Source organism: Pseudonaja textilis, chromosome Z (genome assembly GCF_049901715.1).
Source record: "Pseudonaja textilis isolate UNSWEBS1 chromosome Z, rPseTex1.2, whole genome shotgun sequence".
Classification (NCBI taxonomy): Eukaryota; Metazoa; Chordata; class Lepidosauria; order Squamata; family Elapidae; genus Pseudonaja; species Pseudonaja textilis.
In genome coordinates this window covers 21,361,180-21,370,633 of record NC_142008.1, presented here as the reverse complement: position 1 = coordinate 21,370,633, position 9,454 = coordinate 21,361,180, and the positions used below count along the sequence as shown (strand labels likewise).

General features: G+C 42.5%; 1 pseudogene; it reads left to right on the top strand.

Annotated features, from left to right (window-relative positions):
• Window positions 1-7,932: 7,932 nt before the first annotated feature.
• LOC148123936 (E3 SUMO-protein ligase KIAA1586-like) lies at window positions 7,933-8,877 on the top strand (annotated as a pseudogene).
• Window positions 8,878-9,454: the final 577 nt, after the last annotated feature.

The following is a 9,454-nucleotide window of genomic DNA, read 5'->3' as shown; positions in this document are numbered from 1 at the left end:
ACCAGGCAGCATTTTGCTAAATTGGACATGTCTCAAGCATATCAGCAGTTCCTGTTGATAACCAAACAGCGGAACTCCAGACCATTGTCACTCACAGGGGTGCCTTCGATGCAAGCGTCTCCAATTTGGCATAAGTGTTGCCCCAGGTATTTTTCAATCCCTCATGGAGCGGATTTTGCAGGGCCTCCTGGTGTAGTACCCTACTTCGACGACATCTTAGTCTCGGCCAGGGACAGACCCCAACTCTTCCAGAGAGTTCGAGCAGTGTTAGAGAGGTTCAGACAGCATGGCCTCAAGTTGAAAAAGAAAAATGTGCCATTGCCACTAGACAGGTGGACTTTCTGGGTTATAAAATTGACGCCTCTGGCATTCACCCCTGGAGTCCAAGGTTAAGGCAATCCACGAGGCACCCACTCCAACCTCCAAAACTGAACTACAGGCTTTCTTGGGGCTATTGAACTTTTACGCATCCTTCTTGCCCCATAAAGCATCAGTAGCTGAACCCCTACACAGATTACTGGATAAAAAGTCACCGTGGCACTGGGGGCACAAAGAAGACCATGCTTTCACGCCGTCAAATCTCTACTCACGTCAGAGGCGGTACTTATTCAATTCAACCCTAGCCTCCCTTTAGTGCTGGCAGCAGACGCATCCCCTTTTGGAATTGGGGCGGTACTAAGTCACAGGCTTCCCAATGGCGCCGAGGCTCCCATCGCCTTTTTCTCAAGGACGCTCTCTGCAACGGAGCGCAATTACAGCCAGATCGATAAGGAAGCCCTAGCAGCTGTTGCAGCCGTGAAAAAATTTCACGAATTTCTTTTTGGCCATTTTTTCGAGCTGGTCACGGACCACAAGCCCTCCTGGGCCTACTAGCTGGGGACAAACAGACCCCTCAAGTCCTTTCCCCTAGGATGACAAGGTGGACCCTCTTCCTAGCAGCCTACTCCTACAGACTTATACACCGCCCGGGTAAAACACTGTCCCACGCTGACGCTCTCAGTCGCTGCCCTTGCCGCTCCGGCTGAAGACCCTGCTCCTGTCCACGCTTATTTTCGAGATCACCCAGTTGGACCTACCCATCACTGCCCTTGACATTGCTGCTAAAACCAAGGCAGACCAAACGCTTGCCCAGGTGCTCGACTGGGTGAGGAGGGGGTGGCAGGGTGGCAATGTTGAAAACAAATTCACACCTTTCAAGACTCGCATGCAGGAGTTGTCCAGTTTGCAGGGCTGTCTGCTATGGGGCACCTCGAGTGGTCATCCCGACCTCACTGCATACCCGAGTTCTGGAAGTGTTGCACGGGGACACCCTGGCATCGTGAGAATGAAGGCATTAGCACGCAGCTACGATGTGGTGGCCGGGTCTCACGAGGACGTTGTCAATTGGGTAAGTTCCTGCAGCATTTGCCAGGAATCCCGTCCTGCTCCCCCATTGCCACCCCTACTAGATGGGAAAGCGCCAGCGCTCCTTGGTCCAGAATTCACATCGACCTGGCCGGCCCCTTGCATGGGAGGATGTTCCTAGTGGTCGTGGACGCCTATTCTAAATGGATTGACGTAGCACAGCTATCCACGACCACCACTAGCAATCACCAAGCGTGTTAACACGCCTGTTAGTAACGCACGGGCTACCCGACTCCATTGTCTCCGACAATGGCCTACAGTGGTCGCATCGACCGAGTTCAGCCGTTTCGCTGCCAACCTGGGCATCCGCCACATTTTCACAGCCCCATTTCATCCTGCCAGCAACGGATTGGCTGAAAGGGCCGTCAGGACCACTAAAGAAGCCCTGGCTAGGTTCAGCAAGAATGACTGGCACCACAAACTCTCGCGGTTCCTGATGAGCCAGCACTCAACCCTTGTTCAGTCACCAATAAGTCCCCAGCTGAGCTCCTGATGGGCAGGCGTCTGAGGACTGTATTGGACAGACTTCACCCACAATACTGCCTGACTCTCCCCTCGCTTCCACATCGGGGGTTAGACATTTTATCTTACAGGAGCCAGTATTCGCGAGGAACTTCGCTGGAGACCCCTGTGGATCCCGGGGCAAGATCGTAGCCATCACCGGGCCGCGGTCGTACCGGGTCAGACTGGAGGATGGCCGCGTCTGGAGAAGGCACATAGACCAACTGCGTAGGCACCACAGCACCTCGCCAGCAGGGATCCAGAGTCACAAGACGAAGGGAGGCCTCATCTCCAGCCCCACATCCACATCACGCCCAGCGACCAGTTCACACCAACAGCCGATCCCGAAGGCCCGAACACGGACAGCGGCGCCCAGATGGTTGACCAGCCCGATCCAGCCTACAGGAGCACATCCCCAGTAACCAACCCTACGAGCCCGGGCATGCCCGAACCGAGGGCACACTGATGACACGTTGCGGCTCTGCCTTCCCAGGCAGACCCCGAACGGACGGACAACGTTCCAGAGCTGTGCCGTTCGGGCGCCAACATAAACCCCTGCCTACCTCAAAGACTATGCGTGTTCGCATCTGGGGGAAGGGTGTTATGTCCTGAGAACTCTAGGAGTTCTCACTCAGGTCCACTCACTTTGCGTGGGCGTTCTTCCCTTCACTCATTGGTTGGTTCTCCCCAGCAGCCAGCTATAAAAGCAGGCTGCGGGGTCCAACCAGTTGCTGATTGCTGCGAGCCAGTTCCCAGGCGTGGCAAGCACGGTCAGCCCTTTATTGTTATAATAAAGTATTGTTGCACTCATGCTCTGGTTCAGCCTCTCTTTCCCAAACTTAACACCACCTCTTCCCAACCTTTGGGTCACTTCCGGAGGCCATGGCCTCCAACCTGGGGCCTGGCCCAGCTGGCCAAGCTACCACGATGGCTTGTACGGACTGCCGGAGGTCATCATGGCTTGTACTGGGTGCTGGATTGCCTCGGTGCAGCCCGCCCTCTTCCCAACCTTCCAGCTGCCTCCGGAGGCCATAGCTTCCAACCTGGAGCCTGACGTAGCCAGCCAACCTGCTACAATGGCTTGTGCTGGCTGCCGAAGGCCCCTGGATCACCTTAGCACAACCCGCCCTCTTTCAGATCTTCCAGCTACCTCTGGAGGTCATGGCCTCCAACCTGGGGCCTGGCGCAGCTGGCTAAGCCACCACAATGGCTTGTGCCAGATGCCAAAGGCCCCTGGATCATCTCGGTGCAGCCTGCCCTCTTCTAGATCTTCCAAGCTGCTGTGATTGCTGCCCCCCCAGGGCTTCTAAAAGCCCTCAGAGAAAAGACCCTTTTTAAAAGAACCTACTTCCCCCCTACCTCCAGCTTCCAGCAAGCACCTAACTCTTTCAGACGTCTTTTCCCGATTCTCAAACTGCTGCTGCAATTTCCTGCCTTGCTTTTGTGATGCTCATTGGTGAGCAACTGATTCTGCTACCTACTTGCTTCAATTGCATAAGCAGGTGGCTTTTTTTTTCTACTCATTATTTAAATCAGAGCAGGGGTCTTCAAACTTGGCAAGCTTAAGACTTGTGGACCACAACTCCCAGAAATCCTGAGCTAACATGACTGGAGGAGGGCTTCTGAAGTCTACAAGTCTTAAAGCTGTCAAGTTTGAAGACCCCTAATTTAAAAAAACAGCAAGTGTGTTAATTTTTTTCCTAAAAAAATAGTCCTATAAAATTTGGAAAATTTTAGCTGCTTTTCTATGTTTAGAAAGCAGCTGCTTTGTGAGATTGTCGTTGTGTGTGTATGGAAGTTGTTTTGAATTGTGTGAAAGGTTATGTGCCTATAAATTAAAGAGTTAGATTTTTCAAGCTGTATCTGCTTTATGAGTGTGTGTGTGTGTAGTTTTCAGTTGTGTAGGGAATGTGTTTTCAGTTGGGTAGTTTTGTGGGTCTGCTACCAATCCAGTCGTGTTACACACACTCACAAAGCAAATACAGCTGGAAAAATCTAAAAATATAGCTTTAATTTATAGGCGCATAAAAAGGTGTCCTAGCATTTTTTTGATGTTGATGTTTGCAGCATGCAGGCCAGGGGATATTTTACATGAACTGCAGCTGCTTTTATGAGTTCTGAGAAAATTAGTAACCTGTTTTGGGGTATAATATTTCACCATTATTAAAGCTGGTTTTAAGGGGAGCTGAGCCTGCTTGATGGGTTTGGAGTGCTCATGATTGCCCTGTTTTTTTTTTCTTGCCTGGGTCTTTTGTCTGTCCTATCATGGTGGTTAATTCTGCCAGGAATCAGGAAAAGGGGACCTCAGGTGAAGTTACCTTAATAATGGCTGTACTTTAGTGTTGCTTTTTGTTGTCTGGCTTGTTTGCCTGGCAGTTTCTTAAAGGCAGAAGGACTGAGATTTCTGGTGTGAGGTTTTGGGTCCATGGGGGAACAATCCAGAGTTTTTATTCCTGTAGCTTTGTCTGGGGGTTAGTTAAAAAACTGGTTTTTATCTGCAGTATTTTTGGGGGGGCTGGGAGGTGTGCTCTCAAAGTTATCTACACATTAGCAATGATCAAATATTAATAATATTTGCTTATCATTTTTTACTGAACTTTCCTTATATAATAGGTGTTTTCTTTTATACTTTTACATTTCTAACTTCTGTTTCTAGCCATTGATAAAAGAAATCCCCATGTTAAAAAGTATTCTAAGCCTTCTCCTTGACTGTAAATTCTTTAAATTTAAATTTCTGCACATTCTAATATTTTTATTCATTTTCATATCTTTGTTTTTCCATTGTTGTGCAAACACAATTCTAGCAGCTGTTAACATGTGTACAATTAAATATGTATTCTACCGAACAAAATATTTCTGGTTTTAAATCCATATGTTGCTTTACCATTGTTTTAACCATGACACCACTAACAGGATTTGAATTTGAGCTTGTATTCTGATTGGTTGTCAGATTCCCATGGGGCCATGCAGGGGCAACTCTGTAGGTTGTCCTGAGTCCCAGACTTGGTTGAGCCTTGCTGGATGATGATGTAAGGAAAGGGCTTTGGGCAATTCCTATTATAGCTCTACCTGGAGTAGTTCTTTGTTATGTAAAATAGACTGGCCTAGGCCAGAGTAATGGCCCATTAGCAAAGGTGGGGGGGCTGAGTTTCTGCCTCTCTTGAGTTGTTACTTTTCTTTTTAGGGGAAATATTCTGCCTTTTTAATATATCCTAAAATGTTTCATTTTCCTAGGAGAGGAGTGGGTTTTAACTTCCAACAATGAAAAACTGTATCTTTGGACTTCTGGTTTGCAAGGCTTTGGCAGCGGCAGGGATTCGCAACACCGCGCGATCCCTGCTGCACTCGCTGCCAAGGTGCCCCCGATCTGTTTGGATTTGGGGAATATAGCTGCCCCGTAGAGGCAGCTGAATATAGGGGGGATCTGGATAGGGGTTTGGGGGTGTCGCAGACCCCCTCCCCAGCTGGCAAAACCCCCTTTTCCCAAGGCGGAGGAGCGGCGGTCAGGAATGGCCGCCACAAAGAAACCTGCAGATGGACAAGATTGTGCAGGAGGAAGAAAGTCGGAAGAGTCGTGAAAGTGGTTTTTGGCTGGGATAAAGTAAGAGAAAGTACCCTGGAATTTGAAAGTTGCCAAAGATAAATTGTTTCCAGAGAGAATTACAAGCGGCAAATGGAATTCTAAAAGGGAAAGGTTTTTTTTCTTTTCACTCTCCTTCCTAACGTGACAGCGGATGGAACTACAAGAGAAATCAGAAAAGCTGCATTGGAGGTAATTAAATGGTGAAGGGATAAGGATTTCTGAACATTTAAAAAAAACCTTTTTTGCTGTGAGTGGAAAGGGAGAGGGGGAAAAAATTGGAGCAGAATTTGAAAATAAGGAGAAGATTGCCTAGAATTTTAAAGAGTTATTAAACATTAATAAGACTTCTAAAAGATATATTTTAAATGGAACTTTGTGACTAAACACTAACCCCAGAAAGAGAAAGTGAAGAAGGAGAAAGTACTTAAAAGAAACAGCTTATTTGGATTGCTTGGTGATTTTGGAACTTTGAGTAAAAGCACTTGGGTGGTTGTTTGGAAAAACTTTTTCTCTCTATAATGACATTACTTGTGGATAGATTGAATCTTGAATACCAAAAATATAAAAAAGAACAAGAAGGGAAGGATTCTCTTGACACTCTTTTTCAATCTTTAGAAATGGCGGTTTGTACTTATGAAAAGCTGACTGTGCAACAGGATGACTGGGATAAAGAAGAAGCCATCTTTGATGAACAAGTGACTTTAGTTGGGGAAGGAAAGGAGAAAGAAGAAAAGGAAAAGGGGACTTTAAGACTTGGAAAAACAACCAAAAAAGAGAAGAATAAGGTGAAAAGTGGATACTATGTTGGAAAACAACAGAAAGGAGGAAAGCAGAAGAACAAAAGGGAGGTGGAGAGACAAGGGGGTAAAGAGGGCAAGGAGAAGAATAAGCAAGGGAGAAAGGAAGGGATGAGAAGCTTCAATGGTGGGGAGCAAGATGCAAAGAAACAAAAGTCTTTTAGAGATAATGGGTAAACTATTGAAAAAGGGATTCTGGAAAGGTACATAAGATTGTATTTTTATATTTGTATTTAGAAATAATCTTAGAAAATTGGAAACAATATGTAATTTAAAATGTGATAAAATATTTAGTGTAATTTAGTGAAATTTTTGTCAAGAAAAAGAAAGCAATGAAATAAATGGGAGAATTGGAGTAGGAGAAGGGGGAACATTTTAACGAAACAATGAAAATATGTGATGTGGCGGGGGGAAATAACTATGGAAAGCATAAGTGTTCCCATAAAGGCATGATATTTAATTGAAATGGGTAAAGTGTTTAATATTAATATTAATGATTAGATTGTGTTATCCCAGTGAATTTTTTGTGAAGAAAAAGTAGGCAATGAAATAAATGAGAGATTTGAAGTAGGAGAAGGGGGAACATTCTAATGAAATAATGATTTAAAATATGTGATGTGGTGGGGGAAATAACTATGGAAAATAGATGTTCCCATAAAAGTATGATATTTAACTGAAAAGTAATGTGTTAAGTGTTTAAGATATAAATGAATATTAATATTAATGAATAGATTTGTATTGGCATTGATAATATTGTATAATTTTAGAATGTACCAAACAGAATCCCAATGTAAGCTATGTATTTTATATTAAGTATTATAAATGTAGGGGAAAGAGATAAAGGCGTCATACTCCAATTAGTGTACAGGAGAAGTTTTGTTAAAGAAAAAAAATAAATGGATAGCTGGAAACAGAACAGACAAAGAATAATAAATATTATGATTTGAATTGAGATGAGATAAATAAAATAAAACTAAGAAAACTTAAAAGACATGAGAAGTTGTATAGAAAATTGAAAATGGTAATAAGATATGGAATGGTATACAAAATGAATATGAATTTGAATTTGTGTCTGTATGAAGAGTTGTAACCCGGGACTAAGCAAGTTTCAGAAAAGATGTTTTTTAGGTTTCTATGTTTTGTGTTTTTGTGTGTTTATGTTTGATTGAGTTAATAAAACCTTGGAGGAATGTTAGAAGAGGACAATTGAGAATAAAAGATAGAAGAGAATAAAACAAGTCAGAAGAAAAAATAAGTATAGTGAATAAAAACATATAAAATAGATAAATATAGAAAAGAAATATAATTGAATAAAAGTAAAGGGAGAAATAATGAGAAACTTGAAAGGATATGTATGTGTTTATAAGAAGATGTGCTAATGCCATATAAAATGTTTTATCTGTTTTGTTAAAATTTACAAATAACTTTCAGAAAAGAGGTTTTATGTTCTTATGTTTTATGTTTTGTATGTCTTTAAAAATTAATAAAATTTGTTTTTTTTTAAAAAAAGAAAAACTATCTTTCTTGTTTGTTGGACCCCATGCTGATAAGACTGGACTTTGTTGGGTGAAAAAAGAGATCCCTTCTGTTACCTTAGTCCTCAGCTTACAGCCACAAACAAGTCCAATCAAAGCACGATATTGTTTTATGTCTTTTGCAGTAGTAGCTGATAGGCAAGGACTAAAAGACAACAGAGTTTGACCACTTTCTTAGGCAAGAAACCAAGAATGGAACAATCATAATCAGACACAACAGATCCACAACCATCAGGGTCACAAGCAGCCACCAATTGAAAAGGAGAAAGCAGCAAGTCAATCTCTGAAACAGAAAGCCTTCCTGATCTTCCAGACTGCTGGACGTTGCAGAAATATAGAAGTTTTCAAGAGAAGTGTGAGGGTCTGAAAGTTTCGAAGAAAAAATTAGGTTGTAAGTACTGCTCAAAACATGACTTTGCAGTAGAGAAAAGTGTTCATGTGTCCAAGGAGCGGAAACATTACAAGATTGATGCATCAGGGACAACTAAAGAACTTCAGCAAGCTTCTCTGAGGAAAAAAAATGAAAGAACATTTTACATCTAAAGCTCATGCAATTTGCAGTGATAACTTAAAACAAGGGGAGCAGGATGCTATAACGAAATCACTAGATAAGATGTCTGACAAATATTTAGTTACTACTTATAGAGTATTTTTGACAGTTTACAGTCTGGCACAAAGATGTAAACCATTTTCAGACATAGAAGGACAGGTAGAATTGCAAAGTGTTATGGGTGTAGATCTTGAAGTAGGATTGCATTCATGGCCAACTGCAGTGAAAGTAGTTGATTTCATTGCAAAAGAAATTAAAACCAAAATGTTCAATAGCATTATTGAACAGAACCTGAAAATATGTTTAATTATTGACGAAGCCTCAATGCTATCATGCAAACCAGTTGTGATAGTTTTTGTAAAAGTTGAGGATTCAGATAACCCACCAACTATTTTTGTTGAGCTTGTTGAATTGGAAAAACAAGACGCAGAAACAATATGTTTTTCAGTTTTGGAAAGTTTACATAATGTTGTGTTTACTACAGACTATCTGCAAAAAATTGAATAGCATTTTGCTCTGATGGTGCCAGTGATATGTTTGGAAGAAAATCTGGAGTGAGCACAAGAATAGCAAAAGACTTCCCTAACATAATATGGCACTGCTTAAACCATCACCTCCAACTTGTTTTAGATGATTCCATAAAGGACATTAAGCAACTAAATCATTTCAAAATATTTCTTGACAAGATACACAGTATTTTCCATAAATCCTGTAAGAGCCAAAATGAACTGTTTGAAATATCCGAACAACTTGGAATTGAAATTGTAAAGATTGGTAGAGTTTTGGGACCAAGATGGGCTGCCTGTAGTTTAAGGTCAACCCTACTGAGTGGCGTGCTTATCCAGTGCTACATCAGTACTTTCATGCAAATGAAAAATACTCTGGTATGGCTGTTCATCTTGAAAACATACATTTTTAAAATGATTTGGCACTGATGATTGATATTCTCAATGAAATATCTCTTCTGTCAAATGCACTGCAAGGAAGAAATATCAACATCATAAAGGCCAAAAAACTTGTGCTGAGATCAATTAAAGCATTTAAAGTGCTCAAACAGATAAAGGGTCCCTATGAAAACAAGTCT